This window comes from Temnothorax nylanderi, unplaced genomic scaffold (genome assembly GCF_030848795.1).
Source record: "Temnothorax nylanderi isolate EJ_2023f unplaced genomic scaffold, tnyl_v1.0 TNYL_tig0078_pilon, whole genome shotgun sequence".
In the NCBI taxonomy this organism is placed as follows: Eukaryota; Metazoa; Arthropoda; class Insecta; order Hymenoptera; family Formicidae; genus Temnothorax; species Temnothorax nylanderi.
The window spans coordinates 661,241-688,866 of NW_027249140.1; the positions used below are offsets into that span (position 1 = coordinate 661,241).

The 27,626-nt window shown below is 39.1% G+C and overlaps 1 protein-coding gene across 5 annotated transcripts in view; it reads left to right on the top strand.

The window, feature by feature from the left end:
• Positions 1-27,626, top strand: part of Fas3 (fasciclin 3) — a 301,684-nt gene that overhangs the window by 197,407 nt on the left and 76,651 nt on the right. The window lies entirely within an intron of this gene.

Here is a 27,626-nt window from a genome sequence, read left to right on the forward strand (position 1 = left end):
AATTACGCTATCGGTCTAGACGACGCGGCACGTGACGTCTAATTATCGCGCGAGATATGTAATTATCGCGTAATCATACCGAGGCGCGTCTGTATATGTATAATACGAATCGATCGCAGTTTGTTACGCTCTCGCGTTAAGCGTGTTTGCGTGCCCGATAATGGGATTATTTTAAAACGTCGCACGCCCCATTGCGGAATATTTAATTTGTCCCTTATTTTATGGCGCCTGTTACTGTGCGCATTAAGCGCGCACATTTCTCGACTCGCTCTCTCTCCTTCAGTATCGTTGAACTTGCTACTTGGATTAATATTTTCTCGTTTAAAAAAACCTAGCAATATTCCAAGATTAAATAATCGACTCGATGATTAAATAGACCGAAGTTATCAGAAAACAATTCAAAATTTCTATCTCTGATTTAAAAAAAAAGAATTAACTTATTCTTACTAAATCAATCATATGGTTTCTTTTTTTCTTTATCTATATCTTACATTCTACGTTTACAGCGTTTTAGATTATTCATAAAATATGTACATAACTTTCTAAAGATTTTTTCTCTCAACAAACGAGAAAGTATCAACGATAGGCGCACTATCGGTTCTTTTAAAGCAGCAGTTCCGTCTCTCGCGACGTGGCGTTTGCGAGCAAAGCGGATGAAATAAGACACGGTGGAAACTTTGAATTCCGGGGTATAACACAGCCAGTATAAAACTCAAATTCCTCGGTCAACTTTGGTCGACGGACGACGTCTCATATATAGTCCGGAAACAGCCGCCGCCGCCGCCGCCGCCCGAAACTTTCCCGCTACATCCACTGATTTGGAAGTTCGTGGCTGTCAGTCTGTCAGGGTAACATCTGTACGTCGAAGTGACTCAGCAATTTACGTAAACGATAATAAAGATCAATTCGATGTACGAGCTCATGATTCCGCTTGCCTTCCTTCGAAAATCATGCTTTTCGCCAAACTCTCGTCTCTATCGGCGAGTCTACAGTGCTGCAGAATAGACATTAATATAACAGGCACTAACTGTATAATAGGCGCGAACGTTAGTTTCACCTTAGGCACAAAGCCTTCACGCGTAAATTAATTGCGCTCCGAGTACCTTCTCGGTTCTGTATTGATCTTTGCCGGGACGCCCGCGCCGCGCCGGTACATCTACGTTAATTCTCTCGATATTAACGCTCGACTCCAATACCGCCATATGTAATGGAAATAATCAAGGGCCTTCATCCACTCGTCTCCTCAATTACAATGGACAATACTGCGCTGCAACTTGCAAGTTAAACACCAGGCCGCCTATCTGCCGTGGCAGCTGTGCAAACCTTGATATTCCTTATTACCCGCGATGAAGAAGAAGATCGGTCAAAGAGCCGCGTATAGGGCGTTGACATGGCCGATCCGGCTTTGGAAAGTAGGACAGGCGTCATTGTCAGATGTGTCGCGGTTTCTGATCAGAGGTTTACGACTTGGACCAGAATACGGGCCCGATGATAATGGACGCCCGCTATATAATCCGGGATAATCTGCGACTTAATGGCTATTTGACTATCCATGGCGAATTGTAGAAATCGCTATACTCGCTGCTGGCTGCGTAATTTATTTACGCTCGGGGGAGAGAGGGGGGAGGAGAGAAGGAGAGAATTGATCAAGAACTTCTCAAATTGTTCATACTAGATTGCTCGGCTGAATTCTGCCGAGTTGCGTGGGCTGCGAATCGGCCGTCGATGCCTTCAGATAGTTTACACTTTATCGGATTCCATCAGCGGCACGTGAATTACCTGCTGGATACCGTCGAAAAGCGCTATTGTGAAAAGCGCGACCTCTCATTAAAGTTTGCTCAAATTAAGTTCGAGCTTTCAGACACCGGCTATCAGATTAGCACACGAATTCACTCTTATTTATAATTACTAATATCGCTTGGAATACAAAAGCTAACAAATTATGTAGCGGGTTAATTATAATAAAAGAGTATTGTGGTTGAAATACAATTTATTAATTACATTTTATTCGCTACGTTTCAGAATTTCTCAAAAATGCAGATAAATTCGTGAATTTGCTTTATTATATATATATTTTTTTACGCGTTACATATTACATATAGGACGGTATTCATAGTCGGTTCTTATATTTAAGACCGTCTTAAGTTCGATCTTAAAATGTTATGAACCTATCACAGAGCCGTATTAGCATCTTAAGACATTACTTAAGACAGTCTTGAAATAAGATCCGACTATGAATACCGGCTATAGATACATTTCTCGTGTTGAATTATTTCTGTGTTGTGAGATAAATTTTTAAAACAATTTTTAACGAAGTTTGAGATTTGCATTGTTGCCAAGTCTCTATATAGAGAGGATTGATTTTCGTATTTATTGTCCTATGTTAAAATTGTGAGGCATTTTCCTTCAGATATATCTCCACCGAAGTCGGTAAGATATTAATGCGGTAGAAAAATTTATGCAAATGCTCTTCGAAAATGCTGACATTTTTAGCCCGTTTGACTAAATAAGTTCGGGAAACGGACGGCGGTTATATTCGAATCGAGGAGCACGAAGGCGCGCGATAAAGAGATTAAAATGTTCATCGAAGTAGCGAGAGGAGAAGGCGAAGGAGCATGAGATATGGAGCCTGGGAGGGCGCCGCCGTCCACCCGCATAATCAAGTTATCTTGGCGACGCATCGCACATTAATCACAACTATCAATGACAGCCTCGTCCCTTTCCCCCGCGAGAAGCGAATCCTCCTCTATCCCGCTTCTTCCTTTCGGCTGGCCGACAGCTCGGTCGGGACACGTCCTACGTTCCGCCAATCCACCGTCATCGGAATTAATGATTCTGCGAGAGAAGTCTCGTTGCTTGTCTCCGGCCGTCCGGCGAGCAAAAAGTCCCGTTTCAGCCCGGAGGGATTTCAGGACATAACGGAAACGGTGACTACGATGCCTTCAAATTACCAAGTAGACAGGTTGATAAACCGCGCAGCGATTGTTTGTCACTTAGCCAATGCGTACTGAGTGAATCGCGAACGTATACCTGCGGGGCCTATTCTGTAACTCTTGACGACAGTTTCGTTATCGTTATCGTTATATTGTCGTTGCGCAGCTTTTTTTATTATATATATAGCACTAAATTTAGAATTTAATATTAAATTGTTATAATATCTGCGCAACGCATAGGCCTACTAAAAATATTAAGTTGTTCAACTATCTTATGATCAAATGATGCTGAATCGTGAAAAGTCGGAACCTCGCGTCCTCTAAGTCAATCGTCTAAAAAGTCATTAGTTCCGTCACGCATATCTATCTTCGGTTGCTTCGTGTGCCAATTCTTTGTTCGCGGAACGCTAAATTGTATAAAGTCTATTTCAAAAGTTAACATTTAATTATAAACATGTGCATTTTATGCGAACTCTAAACTTGATGAATCCGTCTGCCGCTCTCATTATCCATTTCTGCGCCTCACGCAAGCTCGCGAACATCCATATTATCATCGCAAACATATGTATATTTTTTGAACAGTGCAATTTATCACGTGCATTAGTTGCTGGTGAAATTAATTTTATTCCTTGCTCACTAAAACCAAATTCATTCGCATTTTCGCTTTATGCTTCTCCATTGTTCCAAGTTTATCAATCGACTTACCTAATTAATGAACAAATAAGCGGGGTATTCAGGAGGTGAGCACGTTGATTGCACTCTGACTGAATTTGACTGGCGTGTGAAACGTGAATGCGGTGGCAGCGTTGAGGTGGCAACTTTGCAACGTGCGATGATTTTTTTTTTTTTTTACATCGATCTGCTCTGGACACGCGTTCACTGCAGTTCTTTGGCGTTTTGAGCAAACAGTACATCTTTCTCTCTCTTTTTTTTGAAAAATAAAAGAGAAAAAGGATGACGTCGGTCAAGCGAACAATTAGCATTCTTGTGTTTTCCCATCGATGCTCATCTCCCTCGTTTCTCTTCTCTCTCTCGTCTCTCTTTTTCTCGCCCTCGTTTACTTCGTGTTCTCTCGTCGAGCAGGTAAACGCGTACGCGATGAATTACTCAGCGAAGTCTCTCGCGAGCCGCAGCTGCTGATTCCCTGACGAGATGCACCATCAATCATATCAACGCTTCATTCTTTTGTTTAGTAGCTTAGCTCTCGAGTACCTCGCGATGGAACAAATTCCGGGGAGTTGAAGTATTTTGTAACACGAATACCGCCGTAACCCGTGCGCTGTTTTACGCCCCGCGAGTTATGCTTTATGTAATATTTCTAATTTCAGCGCAATAATTCGTTCGCAAATCCTCGCGGTGGTAGCAAGATGTGATTTGTCGGTGTCGTAACAAGTGTCCATATAAATAACGATAACATAAATAAAGCAGCGTAAGTTAAAACATAGATTAATATTATTAATATTATTAAATAATATTGAATAATATTGAATTAACTACATTATCTCTCTTTATGCATAATTTTAATGATATTAATATTATTAAAATTATGCATAAAGAGAAACAATATATAGTTACTTCAAGTGGCGGAATTTACACCAGTAAATGACAAAGATCAAATTTGGTTGAATTGTAATTTTAATTACAAATAAATAACGAATAAATATTAAATTTAATTTCAAGTTATATTGCTGCAATTTGTAAAATAGGAGAGAAAAGCAAGACACTCATACATCACTTCAAAACTGTGTAAACTATAAACTGTGTAAAAAATTCTGTTGATATAATGAGACAGAGAGATAAAACTTTATTATTTTTATGTAATTCTAAAGTTACCGCAATTCAAATAAATATTATGCTACTATTGTACACAATCGAGATTACTCCGTGTGCCACAGCCGATAAAAGTCCGTGGACTTTCCGTGAATTGTATTTTTCCATTAATGTCTATCGGTAGCCGATAATCGATGTCGCAGTTTCAGAAGTGGTGCGGGAAGGGAGAGAGAGAGAGAGTGTGTCACAAGCTCTTCTCCATCGATTTCGCGAGCTCAGTGAAGCGCTTAAATACCGCGGGACGTTTTCGCCCTTCGAAACTTCGAATTTTGTCTCGCCAGGATAAAATTCAGTCGCGACCGACCGGGTAGCCGGTCCAATTCGCCGGATAATCCCTTAGAATGGCAACGGAACGTTCTTATGTTCTAGAACCATGATTCTTCGACTTTCGAAGCGACATCGCTACTCTCAACCGCGCTTATCGAAAGCTTATCTCCGCTCCTTCCTGTAAATTGTTTCGTGCTGACGTCTTTAAGTTATATATCCGTATCAGATACAGATATCGATGGGATATATATATGAAAACTTTCGAAAATTATGTTTATCTCTTAAAAAGGAAATCATGTGTTTAAAGACATTGTCAATTAATCTGTTGCTAATCACTCTAATAATTATCTAAAATATAACTATAATTAAATTGGCAAAATAATATATCATATTGAAAAAATATGTGACCAATATCTTTGCATTTTTGTTAAGAAAAAGATTGTTCCCACGCAAACACTACGCACGTAGGGTACTCATAATTGAAGAGGTAGAATTTCGTATAAGGATATGTACAAGGAAAAATATCGAGGGACCGAAATATTTTATAAAATAACATCTCAACCGCTTTCTGAATTCAAGAAGATATTTATACGTGTTCAGCGGTTTTTAAGCAACAGAGGTGAAATTTATTACAGGCCCATACCGACCCTTCGCGACTCCTAAGCAACATTTTCGCAAACCCGATGTTACGTCCAGGACGAGAATCGATTCTTACGCCCGGCACGCGGTGAAGAAGGTGTCCGCGAGGCTTTACGCGCCCCGTGCAATTTCCTCGGAGGAATTCATTGGCCGTTCTTACGGAAGTCCACCTGAGACCGTGCGTTTATGCAGGCTTGACTCTTAAATGCAGCCATAAACTAGACCCCGTTTCGCAACGAAAAGCTGAAAGAATCTGTCCGTGCATATGTCTCCCGTGTACATTATTATCGTTCTTGCCAAGACAGTGAGAATAAAACGAAAAAATCGAGCGAGTTTTCTTCTTGCCTGCTGCGACATCGCCAACAAATCATTTTTCTTGTTACCCGACTCAAGCGCTAGAAATCGCATCTATTTTAATGCTGCGTTCAGCTTCGCGAAAAATTGGAAATAATACATTACCGTAAATATTATTCAATGCTTATTCAATTTTATTATTATCAGTTCAATATCATATTTATTTTATATGAAAAAAAAACATCTTAAAAAATATTTGTATACAGGGTCAATTACTTTAATATTTAAAAACTTTTAATTGTTATTCTTTTGACAATTCTCTCACGTATACCTAGCTATGAAAACTAATGCACGCTTATTTAAATAATGCGTTGGTTTTTATTCAGTTACGATTTTTATTCCGGACACAACAGCTGCATAGGAAGCAATAAATACAAGGGCATGGATATTCGGATGTGAATATTAATTTTTATAGCTACCGAGATATAATTTCGCACAACACCAAATTCGCAACACGGCCCCACCGTGATTGGACGCGACGATACCGCGCGCGCGGATTTTGGTACAAATTGGCGGGCCCCTCGTCCCGGCTGAATCGCGTATTGTGTTTCGATAATGCCGCCTGCGCGTCATATTTGATTCCGTTTTGCGGTCGGCACGGTGGTCGGCAGGCGCTGGACCGTAAGGCGGGGGTGGTGAGCAAATTTATTGCGCATCGGTACATACGCGCGTACACGCGTCTGCCACGTGCATACATTTTTCATTCCGCGCCATTTGCGTTCGGCCGAATTTCGTGGCAATTGTAAATTTTTGCATGCAATCCCGCCGACAACCGGCGATCTCGGCTGGTGCTGCACTTAATCATTTATGCACGGTGATAAATTCCATTTAATAAAGGCACCAGATTTCTTACAATATAGAAATAATGCAATACTTTGTTGAATTAAAATATTTTTAGAATTACACAAATATAATCACCTGCGAAGTTATTCCTGCCATGTTTCTTATCCATCAAGTTCAAGATATGTCACAAACTTGAATGAATTTACAATCATTTATGTAGTTATGTATTTGTAATTTTTAAACATTTTGTTATAGTACATTACAAAACTATTCCGCATTGAAAGACGTCATTAGTCTATAAATTTGTAATATCTAAGAAAATAAGTTTTTAGTAGATTAATTACAACGAGCCTCACTTTTTTATGATCACATCGAGGTTATAAAAGTTTCCTCTGTCTAAAGGGTTTTCTTTTCGGAAGAATCGGAAGTTTGAGACAATAGTATGTTGAAAGAGCCTTGTGAGATTCATGACTTATACTTATCAGCTCAATTACGATACTAGTCATGCTTTGACTTGAGATTTCTTTTCTTAGATATTGGAAACCGATTCCTGAAGTTTTAATTTATATAATATATACATACATATGTACGTATATATATACACGTATATGATTAATATATAACGCAATAATTACGCGATGCCAGTGATCCACTTATCAATCGAGGAAATTTTTTTCCGCACGTCCAGCGTACATGTATAAAGTAAAAAGTTCGGCGCGGTCCTTTGATCGAACTGATTTCTTCGCTGCGGGAAGCAGAATTTCGACATTGGCCGAACTTTCTGTCCGAAAGGAGTGTCGTGCCAGAAAATAAGTGGACCGTTTCTACGAGAGAATTCTGATGAACCTGGTACGCCCTTTGATGTGTACGTGGCATACCGTAGCGAGAGTATCGAGCAGTATCCTGATACTGTTCAATGAATCTCGCCTAACTTGTCGGATCAAAGAACCGGGAGCCGAGTTACTTGTTTAGGTCAAAAGAGAAACGGGTCAGGAGTCGCACATACTTCGTTGACTTTATAAGCATCAGGATGAGACGGAGTTTGAGAAATTCCCTTGAGAATAGTAAACTATAGAACATATATTGTCTACTTCAACTTGCAATGAGACGAAATTTTGGCGATGTAGGTAACTATCGGCATTAAATTTTAAATCAAGATATTTGCACATTTATTGCGTCTGCATTTTTGTAAAGTTTAACAGTAAAACTAAATAACTAATTAAAATTTAAAATTAAATAAATTACAAAATATACTTTGTGTATGTCTTAAAGCTAGAGTATAAAATTAGGCCAAAAAATCTGAGACATAGAACTGAGATACAAACTGTCAATTAAGATTACAAAATTGCAAAGAATTACAAAAAAAATGTCGATATCATATAAACGCGTGTGCGCCGCAGGAGAATTTGCAAACATTTTTATTTTAGGACGAAATTAGCATTATTAATTATTTTGCTTTTTTTTGTGAAATATTGTATATTTGCGAACGCGTCCTGGAGATTCATACAAAATTTAGAAAATAATGCGAAATCTGCGAGGAGCGTCTCGTTACTTGCCCGCATACAGGCATGTCTTGCACGTGTCATATTATAGGTGGCTTTGTATTATACGCGAACGTCGTATAAATACACGGCCAACTTTGCGAGTTTGCGTACACACACGGGCACAAACACCGTATATATAGCTTCATGTCTGAAGCAAGTTGCCAGCAACGTCTGGGGAAGCGGGAGCCACGGGAAATAATGGAGGAAAGTGATTTCCGGAAAGTTAAAAGCCACGGATCAAGGATACCTTTTGCCCCTTCTCTTCGCGCGAAGTCTCTCTCTCTCTCTTTCTCTCCCTCATTCCCCTTTTCCGATCTTCCGTGTTGCGCGCTGAGTAAAGGAAAAATGGATAGGAGAAGCGCGCGCGAAGAAATCGCATTTCGCGTAGCATGATCCTTCTCGAAGCCCTTTTTACGATGAAACGAAGAATGGCGTCAATATACTTTTATGCTAAGATCCATTCTATTCTCTTTGCCACATGTAACATTTCTTCGTTGAGACGGTTTCCGTCGACGACTTCCACAATCCTAATCCTAGAGTGTATTTTGCATTACTCAGTTTTCGCTATATAATATATAAAAGAATAAACCTTCAATAATACAAGATTACAAACCAATCCTTATTTATAAAGCGGCATTGATAACATTGCGTTGAGGCAATTCCGTTTTTCCGATTATATTAAATCCTTGGTATAAAATACAAAATTTCAACGAACAAAATATGATTGCTATCCTGCTGCTATCGTATGCGTTACGTGCGTTTATTTTCCTAAAAGCGCAACTGCAAGCGAAATTATTTTGATATAGCTGAAACTCTTTTTTCTAGTTCAAAGGATAATCTCATTGACTGCATTCGCAACGGTTCACGTTTCAACGGTGCATGTGCGAATTATCGCGGATATGTCAATTGCTTATGATTGGCGGGACATTCGTTATAGTAAAAAAAAAGTGGCGTTGCAAATTCGTTGGTGAAAACGTTAATGAACGTTTGCGAGAGCATCGACAGCCTGCGATTGCTATCACGTATAGCCTATAACTATATAAAATTGCTATCATATTTTTGCGTACGCTCGTCGGCGCATACGCGTTGGAAATATAAAATGTATATATATTATAAAAACGAAATAAGTTTATATGAAAATGCAAACGATAACGTCGCATACGTAAAAATGCGCCGGCGAAATTATCCAATTAAAACAAATTTATCAAAGGGAAATCGTGCAATTGAAAGAGAGAAGTTTAATTAATAAACATTCTTTTTTAACATCAGAATATCATAATATTATCAAAAGAAATTAATTATAACTATTTTAAATATGCGGAAATGATACGCGCGCGAAGATATCGAATAACAACATTGTGCGAATATTTGAACGATGATGTTACACGGCGCAGTCCGATATGAAGTTATAAATCTGATAATGTTGCGATAACTTTTGAAAATCATCCGTTCTACCTAGCATCTAAGTCGCAACGAGATTGCTGTAAGATAATTAACTTGGGACTGCGGTGAAGAAAGTTTTCAGAGCTTGCCAGCGTTCGAGAAACTAATCAACAGGCAAGGAAATTTCGAAGGCATTAAAACTAAAACTCATGGATTACACACCAGACGGTCATAAATGTTTTGCTTTCTTCCTTCGGTAAAAATTAATCTCGTTGGGGAAATTCATTGTGAATTACTACATTCTCTTAACACAGGGAGTGCGCCAAATGACGTCGAATGCGTTGACTAACGCAATATTAATAATATAACGTAATATTTTCTGAAGTCTCGCGCAAGGGGAAAATTGCCTCGGGCTAATTTTGCGCGCGAATGTCGTAAGGTGCACGACAGCAATTTTCCGCGGCGTATACCTACTTACTTTGTCAGAACTCGAAACAACTGGTCGTCGCGCTGCGACCAAACGGAAAAAGCAAGACGGTCTCTTTTTTTTTTAAACATGCAATCTCAGCGTATCAGTCGCGCGACTCTGCCTTTGCTGCCGGCAGGAGCTTTATGGAAATTTTAATGGAGATCCCGGAGTGTACAGGTGAGACATTCAGAGCGTCTACTCGATTCTCTGAATTAGCCACTCAATTTTCAAATTGCCGTCGTGCCTTGTACGTTCCGGCGCCCGTAGCATATTGTACGCCATTATGCGACCGTTAATGCGCTTTATTACAAATTTATGCGCCGTGTTCTTTGATGTTAGTGGCTCCGGCGCTCTTTCCTGCTCTCTCCTCTCCGACCTTCTCTCGTCCCTCGTCGCAGCAAAATTGACGGTGCGATAACGTGTAATTGTTTTACGGCGCTGAATATTGAATTTTAAAAATCACGTCGGACTTGCAGAGAGAGATTTACATTTTCGAGCACGTATGAAATATTAATGACGAATATATACAAATAAGACAACAGCTGAACCATTCTGCTGAATGAACGAAGATTTGAAATCGATTTGATAAGCAAACGTGTACAGATTATCGATATGATTTATTCATGTAATATATCGCAAATGTAAATGGAAATTATTAACATGATTTATCAGTGTCCTTACATTTCAAGTTAAATATGTACATACATGTGATTTAAATAATTTTATTTTTAAGCTGGAAAAGAGTCATGTGTCGCATATCTTCACTTGTGATTGATTTATTTACTCGCTCGCCAAATTTGTCCTATATCTATAACTTAACGTGTTTGTTGCCCGGATCTTTTAACTTTCTTCTTTCCATATACCCAGAATTGAATGGACATCTGGACAATATATTATAGATTAAATGTCGAAAAGTTTTCGCAAATCTCTATTGATCTCTACGGCTTTGTGTAACTATAAGGTGCAATATAATACTGCAGCGAGGTACCGCTATGTATCGGTGAGCGCATTTTGCAGCCAGTTGTAAAACTTCTATGTTGCAAGCTGTCGCGTTTACAGATCGATATCTGAACTGACTGGCGAAGCAAAAGATAACATTACGCGAGAGACGCAATGCAAACACAGAGAGAGTTACATAAGAAAATTACGGTGATATATTACTTAAAAATGAACATTTTTTTGTCGAGTATGAAAGCATTGTCTCCTTCTTACAAATTGAGATCGATGTTTAAAGAATTGACTAAAAGTACCTGTGGCCTTTGAACACGCCGTTGAATAATATCGTGGAGAAGCTTTTTTCAAATTTATGACTGTCATTGTTATAATGAAATATTCCAGAGTACATATGTGTAAGAAGTGAAAAGCTGTTTAAAAAATTTGATTTAATTCAATGTTCGTTCCATTTTCGACGTCATATCAACCTGCGAAAGAAGCATTCTCGGCTGTTGTAAAATGAATGATTTATAAATGTTAACGCCGGTATTATCTCTTTATGATACCTTTCGGATCTCTACCGCGTCACTTTTACAAATTGCCTTTTCCACCACATTCGCTGCTCATCTTTCCCCCGACTGGGGAATAATTCAAACCGCGCGATTCTGCCACGAAGGTATTTTTTTTATGAGAAATTATGACGCAACCACGTTGCGTTATTCATAACAACGTAATGCAACGTGCATCGTTCGTCGAGTGATCGCGTTGAAATAAAATTATTATACATTTTTCGTACAAAACGCAATAATAAACTTTGCTATGAATAATACTATGCGTAAACGAGATGAAAGGCGAAATTCGAGTGGTCGGTGATAATGTCACTTTTCTCAGTATAAGCTTCACGCTGCTTCTCTTGGAGAAATTATTTACTCCCTCATAAATAATCCACGCGCGTGTCGCGCTAATATCGATGCACCTGACCGTCGCGTCGGGAAAAGTGACAGATGCAATGCGACGCTGTATTTTGCTGGCATTAGAAATACATGCGCAAAAGAGCGAGAGCAAATTATGCGGCGGAGGGTATACGGAGGAAGATTAACGGCGAGAGGGAAGGAGACGCGACAGAGAGAAAAGCCGTCTGTTAGATTTCCCTTTTATATGAGGCGGTTAAAAAAAATAGGCGGATATATCGCCGGCGGCTCACACGTGTCGTCTTGACGTAAAAGCGCCGGGGCGGCGGGTGTACACGCGTGGGGGGGGAAAAAAAGCGGGCCAAACGCCGCGCTATTAATTATTCACGTCCTGTTCAAATACGAGCGCGGCCCCGAGAAGCCGCAGGTATGATTCCGCAATACCGCCGCGCCGGGCTGCTCTCGTCCGGAATCGTGACGGGATTATCGCGATTATGCGCTCAACGCCATATCGGTCATTTTAAATCCGACGGGATGAAAAGACCGGTTTCGTCAGTGGGAACACGTAGCTACCACCTTGCTTATAAAGCATTACGGGCGTATATTCTCGCGTGATCAAATAAGTCGGCTAACCGTGGCCGATGATAACGATTGCCTTTGTATATATGCACACCGATTTCCACGTATTTCGTACTTCAACGTGCGCGCCTTAATCGCGCCGAACCCTATAATCGACGTAATCTCGCTGAAAATATAATGCTCTTTAAAAGCTTTTCCTCTCGAGGCCGCTCTTCAAAACCCGACGTGTCTAATTTGAAAAAAGAGAGAAACGGGATTACTTGCATTCGTGTAAATGTCGAAAATTATCGTGAATTATGATTCGCCGGCGGGTTCGCGTGACGTGGAACTTTTAATACCTCGTGCCGAAGCGTTAAACTCGAAAGCAAAGCAAACTTCGGCGGCCGCTGCAACCCCCCCGTAATTGTAGCACTCACCAGTTTGATAGCTGCTGAAATAGAATGATGAGAACGGCGAGCGGTGCGGTCACCTTTCTTTCACTGTCGCTGATCAAAGAATAGGCCGCTAACTTTATCGAGCTTCGAGAAAAATGCGAGCTCCGAGTAGCGTACCGATTGTCGAAATATTTGTCAAATTACAATAAACTTTCGTTTAATATTAAAATAAATAAATGATGTAACAGACCTTTTGACGAAATAAATTCACTCGGACATTCGATCGATATTTGTAATAAAATTATACACGAATGGTATAAAACAAAACGTAATGTCAGTAGAACGAATTTTAGTCTCAAAGAGCGACTTCAATAACGAAAGCTTAATCCCCTAAATTAACTTAGCGCCAACTTAATTTAGTGTCTGTTGCCACGGGTTCCCTCGCTCACTCGAAATATATAATTGTTCGAAATTGTCGTATTAAATTGTTACCTCAAATGCTGTTTTAACTGCTTCAACATTTGTCGAAATCCAGCAAGTTCGCGTAGCCGATGAGTTCTCGTAGATAAGTACTCGGTGTACTGCCGCGCGTGTTATAAGACTGAAATATCAGATACATCGTCTTACTTAACGTTTAACGAAGCTCGTTGGAAGAGCAATTAAAACTTGCGCGGAATTGAACAGTCTATGGAAATCTTGAATTACTCCCAAAATATTAAACGCATCCTGTTTCCACGAGTCCTGCATCTTTTTGTCCGTTCTCATTATACCTATGTCGTATATTATAAACTAAAATTTTATGAATTATATATTTTTTTATAATAAAAATTTTACAATACAATTTTATGGTAAAAATAATCTTTTGAAATATTCTACATTCTATAATTTTATATGTTATAAATGTCAAAATATACATGCGGTGTATTTTGATCCGAAAAATACGCGAATAACCAAAATAACTTCTGGCAGATGATGGACTGAAATAGCCCGCATCAATTTCACTCGTAAACTCGCGAAATCATAAATATTCGCGTATTTTTTTCAATCCGACCGCGAAGATTGCCCGGCCGCGTGCGCGCGCGGAAGAGCGATAAGAGGGAAAAGGGATTTATAATCGACGAAAAATCCGGATATGCGCGTCGCGTATGGCTTACGATAACGCGCGAGGAGGCCGAAACAGGCGCGAGCCAGCGCGCTTTTAAAATGCAAATAGTGATATAAATATTTTATTGCGATCCAGTGCGCGAGCCTCACCTCATAGTATGCCTTGCTCCCATCCCTTTGGTCCCCTTCTGTTTCGCGCGGCCGCGTTTTTTCCAGCTGGCGTTTCGGCGAGCCACGAGTGTCGAAATGCGAATTGAATTGCGCCACTTCCCTTTTTGTTTTTACGCTGAGTGCTGCCGACAAAAAAAAAGCCCTTTCCCGTTTCCGCAATCGCCACTTTCCGCCGTACGCGTGCCTGGCGCAAAACGTGCTGTATTTGGAAGAATCGCGCGTACGGCTGCGCGTTCGCCGAAAGCTGCATCGACTGGATATCGATACCTTCATTAGCTAAGTTTGAAATGTATCTGTTGCTTTTGTGCGATAATCATCTCGTGTTTCGTTGGATAATTCAGAAACATCTTATTTTCTCAAGTATGCTATGATTGGCATTTTGCGAGGCACAATAAACACGGTACAATGAATATGATAAGTCATGCCGTACAAATATATAGTATATGTATATACATATGAAAGTATATCATTATATTTACGACATAAATATTGTACTTTTTACGACTCTATCTATACTCTATCTATACTCGTGTTATGTATATATATACTACATTGATAATTGTTTGAATTAATACAGAGAGATACGTCGGGCCAACGGTAGGTATTGTGTGCAATTTTGTCAGCAATTTCGTAACGTGGTACGATTAGCAATGTACATTTATTTAAATTAAATTTACTACAATAACACTATTCGGTAGATATAAACGATTGGGAAGTACGCTGATTTAATCGCGAGCCAAATTCGTTCCGAACCAGGCACATTTTAGTGTCAGCAACACCTGATTAGCAATTACACAATTTTTTTATTCCTGCAAAATTCGCGGAATCGGAAACTTCGACAAATGCATCTGTGTCGGCCGTGCATGTGAAACGCGTGCGCATGGCATTATTAATTAACTGCTTGTTTCGATAGCCGATGGCCTTCACTACTCACGTACTAATTAACTCCCGTATGTCCCGCGCAAAGTTTAATTAGTCACCGCGGTCAGCTCGATGCCTAAAGCTATTGTTACTCATGAATCTTCACGTGAATTATGCGATACATTCGCTTGATCCAGAAATCTCCCGTGACGCAAATGTAGCGTGCTCTGCGACAAAATCATAACCCTTAGCGTTGTAATCCGTTTATTAATGCAGTAATTCCATTTACATCGAAAGAGCATGTCGTCATCGGAATATTATTACATGTACATATCCTGTATATATGTAATATGATATAATAATAATAATTTTTCTTAGCAAAAACATCAAGACATTCGTGAAGCGATGGGGGTAGGATCATTTGTGTGTGTGTGTGTGTGTGTGTGTGTGTGTGTGTGTGATAGGCTTTTAGGAATATTAAATAACAATACCTCTTATATTTTTCAGTCAATCTTAGATTAGACTTTATTTTTTAACAGACTTGACATGTCAATAATTATTCAGGCGCAGATAATTAACAGGTATATTATTTTAAGCAAGGAGTGCACTTCGTCCCATATCAATTTTCTTAATGCAGTGACACACTTCGTTTGCCTTTCATCAGGCACATCTCGACGTATACCTCCGGTACATATTACGCCTTGGGCACGGCCAACACTTCCGGCGTTGGCCGTAAATTACAGACGAAGTTCGCTAGTAACGGCAAGAGCTACCTGGTCCAAATTAAAGTGTCCCCACTCGAACCCAAATTAGACGAGACGACGGCGTGTCGGAAATACGCCCGTGGCGTATGCCGCGTATTTCGCACGTAAAAAGACATCGGCGTCCGTTGTTTTGCGAAGAAAATCGATCGCAAGACGGCTACCGGTAGATTAAACGTCACGCTCGATTGAAACGAACTTATTGCGACTCGCGTCGAATCGGTTTATATCACGTGTATTTTGATCAATTTCGTGAGATTACAGCTCTGTGTAACTCTAATACGTGAGAAAAGAAAGAAGTGTCAAATCAACACTAATATACTTGTATATTTGTGTACTTGTATACACAAGAATATATCTTGAAATGAGATTATATTGCGTTAAACGAAGAAAACTTGCTTGAATGAAGTCATTTATGTAGTTAAATGAAGTTTTATATGGTTCAATCAAGAAAAAAAGTTGAAATTCTTATAAGAAGATTATATATTCTTGCGTATATACAAGTATATCAGTGTTGATTTGATACTTCTTTTTTTTCTGTGTAGAAACATCGTCGAAAAGTCGCTTGACTTTAGAAATTAACACTTTCTCGCGATAACATCTGTGTGACTCAAATATATTCGTTTCAAATATATTAACCATACATACATTTGCGGCTGATTTTTTGCCTCGTCGCCTAGCCAATCTCAACGGAGATAGCAAGGGACAATACAAGCGGGTCTACCAAGTTTTTACGTTGCACTGGCGCGTTGCCAGGTTTGATGGCAAACTGCGAGATGCGCTTCGGAATTGACTTTATCCCTCTTCGTTCTCTCCGGTAGAGCACACACCTCCTGGTTTCCCGTTGTCTCTCCACACTGTCCCTTCGCTTTTTCCCTCTTGCTTTGTAAACTGTTGACCTCGCAAACTTGCCATTTCGATGTCCGCATCCGGGGGACTTCGCGAAAGAAATACGATCAACGATTCGCTATCCAGCATTTCGTTCGACGGCACCACCTGACCCATTGTCGCGTTTCTTAAGTAACAATAGAATTTATTTTATAAAAAAATATCGTAATCGCAAAACACTTTCTATACGAGTAAAGAAAGCTTTAAAATTTTAAATTATGCAAGAAATAAAATAATTGTAATTAACTTTATTAAAATTGTAATAGATAATTCCCGTCACAAATACAAATACCGTTTTCTATAATAATTTTACAGTTTTTATTAAATTTTATTATTGAAAAAGTTGTGTATTATCGCGTTTACATTTTATTTTAGGCGATAAGTAATAATGGTCGTTTATTCGAACAACGATTTTTACTCTCTGCCCGAATTTTTTCTATCTTTTCTTGCTGTTACAACGTCAATTGCATTTGTTGTTATCTATCTGGCTTCTCAGAGTTCAGAACTTGTCTATTGAAACTCGACGGTCTCGCCTCAACCGATGTGACTCCGCGGATTCCGTGAGATATCCATTTCAGGTTCTGGCTGCCGGGTCTGGTTGGAATCACAACTATTGACCGCCGTACGGTCTACGGTTCGAAAGTAGTGGAGCTTAGAGCGTGGAGGATTTCCGAAGTTCTCGATCCGCGATCGGGATGGCGCGGGCGCGCAGTTGCGACGGTCGCCGACCGTCGGGTCTAATAAATTCGTGTCTTTAGACGGCCATTGATAGAGTCGCTTCTTCCCACGGGGGAAAAGAAGAGAAGCGCGGAATTTCTGGTGCTTCCCTTTCTCGGCTGCCGGAGCCGGCAGGACACACGGGAAGTAGCCAAGTTAATCCCGAAGTTCCATCATTGAAACTCGCCTTCGCGAAGCCCACGGTGTGTTCCCTCTTTCCACTTTTTCGTCGTCTCACCGTCCCGTCCCCTCGCTGTCCCCCGTTCTATACTTGTCCGACTTCGTTCCGCTCTTAGTTCCCTTTGTTGCTTTCCTTTATCGGTATCTGTATTTATACGGCGACACCCCCAAACGCGCTGAAAGGAAAGTGGAAGTTGAAAATTGGTTATTTACGGCGGCACGGCGGCACGGTAAACCGACAATGCTCCGCAATAAATAAATAACGGGCAACTTTGAACATTCCGACGGTAGATCGTTGTCAGACGCTTATTATTCTATTTATCGGAACATTATTTCATCTTTTGCACGTTCCATGCATCCGAGAAGGCTGCACAAAAGAAACTATTGTACGTTTGTGAGGAGAATAAAATTATTTTCCAATGGAATCAATAACTCAATACACATTTTAAAATATATCTTGGATAGAAAATTATTATTTTATTGTAGATTGCCATATTTTATTCAGAAATAAAAGTATTCTTTACTTGGAATATATGTCGAAGTAATCTCAATCTGACTCGTATATTGGAAAAATCGTTTCGCGGGGAAAGGTAAAGACAGTTGAGGGCAAGAGATAAGACCGAGGGCTCACATTGCCGTGTTGAAATCGACGAGGTTGAGCCTAACTCCGTCGCTAAAATTATCGAGGAGAAACCCTCTGTCTCCTCTCGTCACCTTCTCACGGGGTGACAATCCCTTCAGCCGTTTCAATCGTTACTTACTGTCATTTCTCGCCGTTTCCCGGCAAAATTGCGTTTTTATCCGCGTATATAGATATATGGATGGCGTCGCACTAGCACGGTCGACGTACACTTGGGAAATTAGGATGGCTCGCGATTATTGATTTTTTTTTCCTCGGGCATCGTGCGGGCTCTTCCGAGATGATCGCACGACCAAAGAAGAGAAGATTTCAAGTGGAAATTGGCAATTCCCAGAGACGAACGTGTTTGCTCCTCTCAAAGTCGTTAACGAGCGCTCATCGACTTAAACGTAAATTGCGGAGTACGTGTTTTTCACCGCGAAGCACTTGCGGGAGGATACAAATTCCTCTTTATCTCTCATTGATTAGCGATTGATTAGCGAAATTAATTTTAAACCAATCCCGCGTCTCTCGCCAACGGGAATAAAATAAATATCACGGTTTTTTAAATGGAATAAATCAATTTTCGTAAATTCGATGGATTATTTAAAAAATCTTCTGTAAAAAATATATCTTATAATGCAAATGATTTGAAATTGTGTAGGTTATAACTTGCTTGCAAGAAGCTCTTGAACTTTAAAATTCTACAGAGATGCACCTAGAGTATTCATGAGACAGGTATATTTGTGGAGCACGACGGTTTGCGTAGCTTTACGAGCAATTCTACGTGACGGAGCACCAAGATATCAGTTCGTTATTTTCTGTTTTTTTCTTCTTTACTCCAGCAAAATCTCATTGTGCGAAATACCTCACGCTCCGCCATAAACTCGAGAACTCGAAATGCCATTGACTTTTGTAGACCGGCGCTTCTGTCAGCTTTTAAAGTTCGCAAGATCGAGAATGGAATTCTACGGAACAAGTGTGAGGAAAGCCCGGCATTTTCTCGTCCTAGTTACAATTTTTGCGCGATTTTATCAAACTTTTTTTGTTCCATTTTTGTGATGTTACTTACTTTTCAATATATTTTTGTATCGGCAAAATCATCTTCCATTAGCATAATATTATCAGATTAATGCTAATTTTTCCGTAACTTCTTTTGTATAAAAATCCAATTTAGATTAAAAGTAAAATTTTAGAATTTATTGCATGAAATTTATTAATATATGTCACGTCAGCAATGTCAATCAAATGATATCTATTATTTCCGCACGATTTGTTATTTGACGTATAAAATATTATGAAATAAAAAGAAATTGAAAAATTCACAGAGAGAAATCGAGATTCTAATATTTCGCAAAATTAACTTTGTAATTACGAAAGTTGAATTTAGATTTAGTTAATTTAATTTAGATAAGGAACTCTTTCTCAAAAAGTTTTAAGAAGTGGATTATTAGATTAGATTACTGCTCTGTGTGTGCACGGAATTTTTCAATCACATATGCGAATTTTCCAATTATTTGTCTCACAGTTGGTGTACCATTTTTAAGCATATTTTAATCTATTGCTTTTTTTAGGGAAAAATATTTTCGCAGCAAGGACTTACGCGTCATACTTCGGCACAGACATCATAGGTAGCGGCGGTATAGCATTCTTGTTTACTGGAAATAGGCGCGGTGCTACGCGCGCGAGCGTTACGCGTGACAGTGCGGTTGCTTTCAATATGTGGCGCTTAGTAGCTGGCAAAGTTGTAGGATTTTGCAAAGCGGGCCATTATATTCCGTGCAACGTCGCATCGTAATTCAATAGTCGCTCCGCACGCTAGAACTTGATTATCGTCCATTATCACAAACGATATTATTCGCATAATTTATGGCGGAGCGCTTAGAATCGAATCTCGTGTAACTGCATGAGCGATTTCTATGGAGACATCACGGCCTCTGCCAACGATAAACCTCCGCCGGCAGCGCGGAGTTTGTCGCCGGTAAACGGAAATAGGATAAAAATTGCATGCGGATCAAATCCAAATTTAACGCGAATCCTATCGATTGTGTTACACATATAACAAATCTGAGTGCTTCGCGAAAAAATAATGAGAGAAATTTTATTCCGTTTATTTTTACTCGTAGAAAAGAATAATTGCTGGATAACGGATATTTTTTGATTTATTAAAAAAGATTTACTAACAACGCTTGTATGTACTGAATTTAAGATACTGGAATTAAGATAAGTTAAAGAAATAATGAAGATTCACCACAGTTTACACGGGTTTTTGCCGCATGGATCCTGGGATTAATGTACGTACCGCGTTAATGCAATTCCACGTTTCAGCGTTTTATTTAGTAATCATAAAATATGCGCAAGTTTAAAATGAACGTACGCTATAGCTGTGAAAATGACAAAGACGGTACATTATATTACAATGCTTTAAAATATTGCGGATTCTTAAATTCACAATTGTAATATGACACTTGATATCGCAAATAGATTATTTATGTACAGGTTACAATTATTTATACACGAAGCAGACATCTGATATTAAATTATTAATGCAGTTATACCACGGGCAATTATTCATCGATGAATTAATTTAGAGCTTTCATAGGAATCTGATAATAACACGAATAGCCGTGAAATAAAATTCTGTTAGTCACACTTGACTTTATCGTGAAGTGCCCTTAAGAATACCGAATAGAATTTAAGAACGCTTTTAAAAAGAGTTCAAGTCGTTCGCGGTCTCCGTCTTCCAAAGTAAGCTTTTTGAGAGAACAGAAGTTGAAGTTTAACGGATAAAGAATATAGTGACGCGCACACGCACGCTGTAACCGACTTTAACCTTGTGTACGCAAATTTAAAGATTCCAAGGTGTTCCAGGTAGGCAAGAATAGTCAACAGGATAAATTAAAACGAGCCGAGATAGTTTCGGATTGGCCGGGATAAGCATGATTCGCTCGTATCCGAAATCCGAACGCCTCACGAGGTGGTGACTCTTGCCTCTCGGTTGCGCCTCTCTTCCCCTTTGAAACGTATTTCGTTCCGTGAAGAAAAGGAGTAAAGACGGAAGGAGCGTCTCTTGCTTCTCCACGTCGCCGGCGAACTCCACCCTCCCGTGCGATAAGATCGCTTTGGTGACGGTAATAAAGGGAAGTAGAGTTCAACGGGGGTAAATCGAGTTACCTTCGCCGGTATCTCCGTTCCTTTTTCCCCACCGGCAGCGTTCCTTACTCCACCTCGTCGACGTGCTCGCTTGCATTCTTTTATGCCGGGGCGAGGAGATGGAGGGCGGCTTTTAGGGAGGAAAGGTTGAGATAGGTCAACCAGAAGAGAACAGAAGCCTTAGTTAAAGACCGTTTCTCCTCGGCGCGTTCTACTCTTCGTCTTAGAGCGACTAGGCAAACGATCGTGAAATGCGGAAGCGGAGGTCGCGGTGATGAAGTTACGACGCTGGGGGGTTTTTTTTTTATTCTTTTAAGCTGATAACGATCGATCGTGAGCAAACACACGACGGAGATGCAAAGGCGCGCGAGAGGAAGATCTCTTCTCTGACGCTTCTTAGTAAGAATAACGACGTGTACTCGAACGTCGCATTGAACCAAAAGTAATCAACAGCGTTTTAGCTTATGAGTAGGTCTTGGACCACTAGAGTCTAATAGAATGTAGACGAGGAATTGATTATGTAATGACGGATATAAAAGTAAACATTTTTGTTAAATTAAAATTCGTCGTTTAGTGAATTCACCTGAAAGAATAAGAAAAGGTAGAACATTTTTAAGGACAAAATAGAAATTGTAGTTTCTTAATCCTAGGCTTAAAAATCCTTTATTAAAAAGCCAATAAAATAATTTTGAAAAAGAGAGAGAGAGGAGAGAGAGAAAAAGAATTTTATTAAAAGTATAATATGTAACAATAAGAAAATGAAGAAATGAGATAAAAATACAAAAGACCGACTTGCATCTTAAATCTAAATTTAATTAAAATTAAGCAAAAATTATATGTTTTTCACCGATATTTCTATTTGTTCGCGGATCACAAAAGATGTCGCCCACGTGTTCTTCGAGGTTTAAATTTATCGAATTCGTGTAACGAATCGTACGAGAAAGTCGTGTTCGCGTAGCCACACAGCAATCTACCCAGGTTGGTTTCGCGATCGAAACGATGGCGGAATAAGTGAGAACTTTAGCGTAACAGCGAGCGCGCGGAGAAAGAGAAAAAGAGTGTATATCCTTGCCAGTACCTTAACGACCTTAAGAGAACGTTTTCGAAGGCGATAGATAGAGGCGAAGGTTCGACTGGCTGGTAACGTTACCGCTCATAAAATTTTAGAGCGATTTGTTCCTACTCTCCGCGAACCGGCCGCTATGAAGTTTTACGTCGCAGTTGGCGAACTTCTATCGCTCGTTCGCATTTCTCGGGCACTTTGCGCAAATCCCGACGACTCGATCAACTATTTCAGTTAGCCTTTCACGTTATTCACGTCGCGACCACGAGGATTGGTCGTAAAAAACGACCGTATAATTAAATCACGTATGAACTATATCACGCATGATACGTAAAGTGATGATCTTCGCCTTGCAACAGAAATTATAATAATCTGAATTTGCAGATGCAAATGTGATGCTTTGTGTTATTGCGAAGGGAGTATTGAAAACTTCAATTTGTAAAGATTTATTGAGTAAATATTTTGTTTCACTCTCGTTTAATTTCTACACGAAATCACGAAGTAGTTTGTTAAGTAAGCGCGGCGTTAAAATTTTTAAGTAAGTTCAGTTAAGTGAAGTTATTAAGTAACTTTCCAGTTTCGAATTATTATATAAATGAATAATAAATTATTCTTCACTTAGTTTGCCTGAACTTGTTCCGAAGCTTATGTTGCGAAAAAAACCTTTATCTTCGATCAATTAATTAACATATATAAAATATTGCATTGTCTAAAAAGAGTCGAATTCTTTCTGGAAGAAACTTTTACCTTCAGTTAGTTATTGAAAAAAATCGAGATTTTTATTGAAACAAAATTGCTTCTTAAAAAACTCGTAAAGGAGCTCATGAAGTTTGTTAATGTAATATTGTAATCGGTCTACGTGAAGATCTACGCGTCGCGCAAACGACCGATATCGGCACCATTCGACGTATGGGGCAATTAAAATTCAGGTCGTCGACACGCGGCTGACATCGGTACTTTAGCCGCGCAATTTGGAAACTAGTTTCTCGAGAGATAGGAACTAGCTACCGAGACGCAGCCCAATAATCCGCGCCCTGTTACTATTTCCGGCCTGTTTGTACGATTTCGACGGGGGTTCTATTTAACGCATAGATGCCAGCGTAGCCAGGAAGTATGTTTCTGCTATAAATTCTTAATCGGCGGCGAGGGAGTAACGCCGACGAATAGAATGGTACGAAGAAGAGGAGCTCTGCGAGCCGTTTAATTAACGGGATCAACGTAAACGTGCAATTTCGCAGACCCGGAGCCGTTTAGCGAGCGGCCCTCGTTATGTCGTTAATTAGTCGTTGATCCTCGTGCGTTTTACAAAGCTCGGGGGACGTTTTTAATTTTGTTTTGAAGGTTGGGGGGACGTAACACTTTTACTATTGGATTTACATGAAGAATTAATTATGATATAGATTAAAAAGAGCTTGTGAAACCGCGTTGCTTGAAAATTTACATTGTTTTTATGTAATAACTAAATTCTTATAATAAAAATATATAAATTGGAGTGTCTACATATTATATATTAAATAGTATTACAATCATATTTTACCTAAGTACTTTCTACTTTACATACATACACTGTTTCGCGAAACATACACATTAAGTATTTTAAAAATATTCTTCGATAAATTCAAGTTTTACAAGTCTACCGTTCCTCGTAATTATTTGAACCGAAACATAATTAAGGATCTTTACATCGCAAATTAAACCTTTTGCTAAGGGTAAGCTCCGCACATAGATAAGGAAATTTTGCTTCTTAGTTCATTTCAAGAGATCTTTATTTAGGAAATCTTAACAAATTTTAGACTTGGTCACAAGATGTTCAAGATCGAAAATCTAAAAATTGATGACATTATTATTACAGATAGAAATATAATAAAGGCTAAATTTTTTTTTTATTTTTTAACGAGAATTATGCGAGTTACTTATGCGTAACATAATATATTATAATAATATTGGTAACGTATTCATATGCAAATGTACAGGCTTAAATTTTAATAAGGCAGCGCTTAATGAGGACGACCCGACTAAATGAACGATGATGACCAAGCCCTCTCGTCGAAATGGTCTTGTTATCCCATTGATTAATTCTCCATCACGCATTGATTAAATTCTGCCGATTGTACCCGTTTACGGCCATTATTCTGCTATTCACGTCGATTGTCAGTGCGTCTACAACAGACACTAATTACCGACAATAATTAGAAAATTAATATAAGAATTTAACAGATCGCCATAGTTAATTGAAACGTTCAAATGCCGCATTTAATGCAGTACCTGCGCGATAGAATAAGTCATTTATTTCCCATAATTAGCATCGCACTAGAATAACATTTAAATGCATTATATATATGTATATAATGAATACGTTTACATCAAGCTTTTCAGAACAATATAACGTAACACTACCATTGTTGTTCTGTTTAAACGATTATGATAGTCTATTCGCGCCCGTAAATATAATTTTCGCGAATGAGAGAGAAGTATAAATAATAGTAATATTATTACAAAAGATTTTGAGATCAAGTTTACTTCAAATTAACTAAGAAACAAAAGCATTCTATATGATGTCTAATTTGCCACTCCTTTCTTAAAAGTTCGATATTGTACGACTTGAGGAACTATTATAGATGTCATCTTTGTGATTATGATTGAAACAATCACCATTGATCTCTTCGCGCTCAATGATGAAGAAAACGCTCAATTTTCGAGGACATAAGCAATGTTATTAATGTACAAAACGAGTTCCGTAGATTTATGTTGTTACCGTATAATCGGAGAAACAAATTCTGTCAGGAAATCGCGCTTCGGAGCACACATTGCGCTGACACGTGTTTCACGCGCACGCCGCATCCTTCTGTTTGCGTACTCGTGCCAGTGCACGTGTACGTAACGACACGCTGAACTCAAAGGGCAAAACGTTACCCGGATGCAAACGGTGCTCATTAGTACCTACGAGAATACATTAGGAGACAGCTTAGCTTAGACGCGCCTCCCGGCCGTCCATTAGCGGTATCGCACGTCTTGCGAATTACGCGAACGCTTATTAAGCCACCGAATTTCCGGATGACCGACGTAAACCTAAACGCGAGACGGAAAGTCCGACGTGGAAACGCAATTTATTTCATTATCGCTCGTTAGAGTTTGCGGCGCGTTTGTGTCAGCGTGTTGCTTCGACGGGAGTCGGCCGCCGCCGCGCCGGCGGCCGCCGCGCCGCCCGCCGCCGACGAGAATGGCGGTTTGTTCGCGAAACTTTCCGAGACTCGGAATAAACGTAACTTCAGAATCGGATAAGGTTACTTCGAACCAATTAACCGTGTACTAATATCAAGAGAAATTTTGTTTAATAATCATTAAATGTGAGAAGAGGAAAGCATATATACATATCGACATATCCATGTAAATAAGATCGAAGCAAAAATGCTTTCAGCAAATAAAGCTTTCCTTTTTGCTGAAAGGTTTTTCAAAGCTCTTTCCTTCGTAAACACAAAAGCAGTGCGCTTTATTTCATTACACTAAGGTCTAATCTAGTTTGTTTAAAACTGTTTTTATGTCTCTCTCTCTCTCTCTCTCTCTCTCTCTCTCTCTCTCTCTCTCTCTCTCTCTCTCTCTCTCTCTCTCTCTCTCTCTCTCTCTCTCTCTCCTTAATTTTATATAAATACTCTCTCTCCTTAATTTTATATAAATACTCTCTCTCCTTAATTTTATATAAATACTCTCTCTCCTTAATTATATATAAATACAAGGAAAGCGCTTGTTTTATCATAACGAACGCTATTGTGCATCTTGTTTATGAACGGCGATGATTAATATAATTTATCATTGTCAGTGTTCTTATTTATAAAGAAATTCTCTGTAAAAAAATCTCGGGGAGACTCTCTCATAAATTGAAGCCTTAATAATTACTCGTCTCCGACGTGCGATAGTAATTAAGGAAGGTATTACACGAAATTTAATTACGGCGGATCGTTCAATAAAGAATCGTTGTACAAGGAAAACCGCATGCAAACGAGATGCAGCCCTACAAAGCGGCGGATGATTATTAATTATTTCTGTACATCCTTGTAATAACGGCAGCGACGTTGCTCCAACAAAGTACTCTCTTACTCGCTGCAAGCTAATCGAGACTTCATACCGTCGTGACGAGTACGATTTTATAATTATGTCTTTCTTCGCATGTAGGGCTTTATTTATAATCCGTTATTACGAAAGTCCATTTGGTTCATTTTGATTATCATAATTTACAATCTTTATTTGACGTTTTTATTATTTAATTATTATTTAATCCGTGCTGATTGATTTAATCAAGAAGATTTAGGTATATCGAGAAAATGTATCACGTCAGTGTAAAAGAACGGAATATTATTTACAGTAAAAATTTATATCCGTTGAATTTTGAGATTAAACACATCTTCCATAGAAAGAGAAAGAAAGAGAAAATAATTTAGTTGTCTCATTTTTGCGCTCTCTTTAATTTTAGTTAAATATAACTGCTATTGAAGATTTGACGAGGATATATTAATCGGTAAAGTTTCTTTTTTCCGGTTAGTCTTATTTGATCTTTATTTTTTGAGAAACATTATATATTTAAGATATATTTTCTATATCGTATTTACAAGATATAATTGTTTTTATGTCTCTAACATTTCGTCTATTACACTTTTATTCCAAAACCTCGTTTTACAAGTTTTATAAACGGTGGTGAGAAAGTCCATTTCCTATATACAGTACATCTTTATACGTCATGATAATAACGAGCGGAAGTTTAATTACACGCGGCTCTGTATAAACGTCTGCCGTTTTTCTCTTTTTTTTTTTTATTTTGTTGGATCCTCCGCGATGATCGCGCGGTAACTACATCGCATCGTCGCTTCCCTTTGAAAGATATCTCGCGCGTGGAAAAGATTGAGTCGAGAGAGCTGCATAGAGACCGATTTCTTTGACATTCCGGTCGGGGGGGATGCATTTGATCAAGAAAACTCTTCGAGCCTCGTACCGTATTTAAAGATACATTTTTACTTCCTCCGCGCGCGCGCCTGAACGCGCGGAAACACGAAGCGGAAACTCAAATCGCAGCTCAAAAAGTTCGTCGAGAGCTAACTTTATACCGGTGAGGAAACAA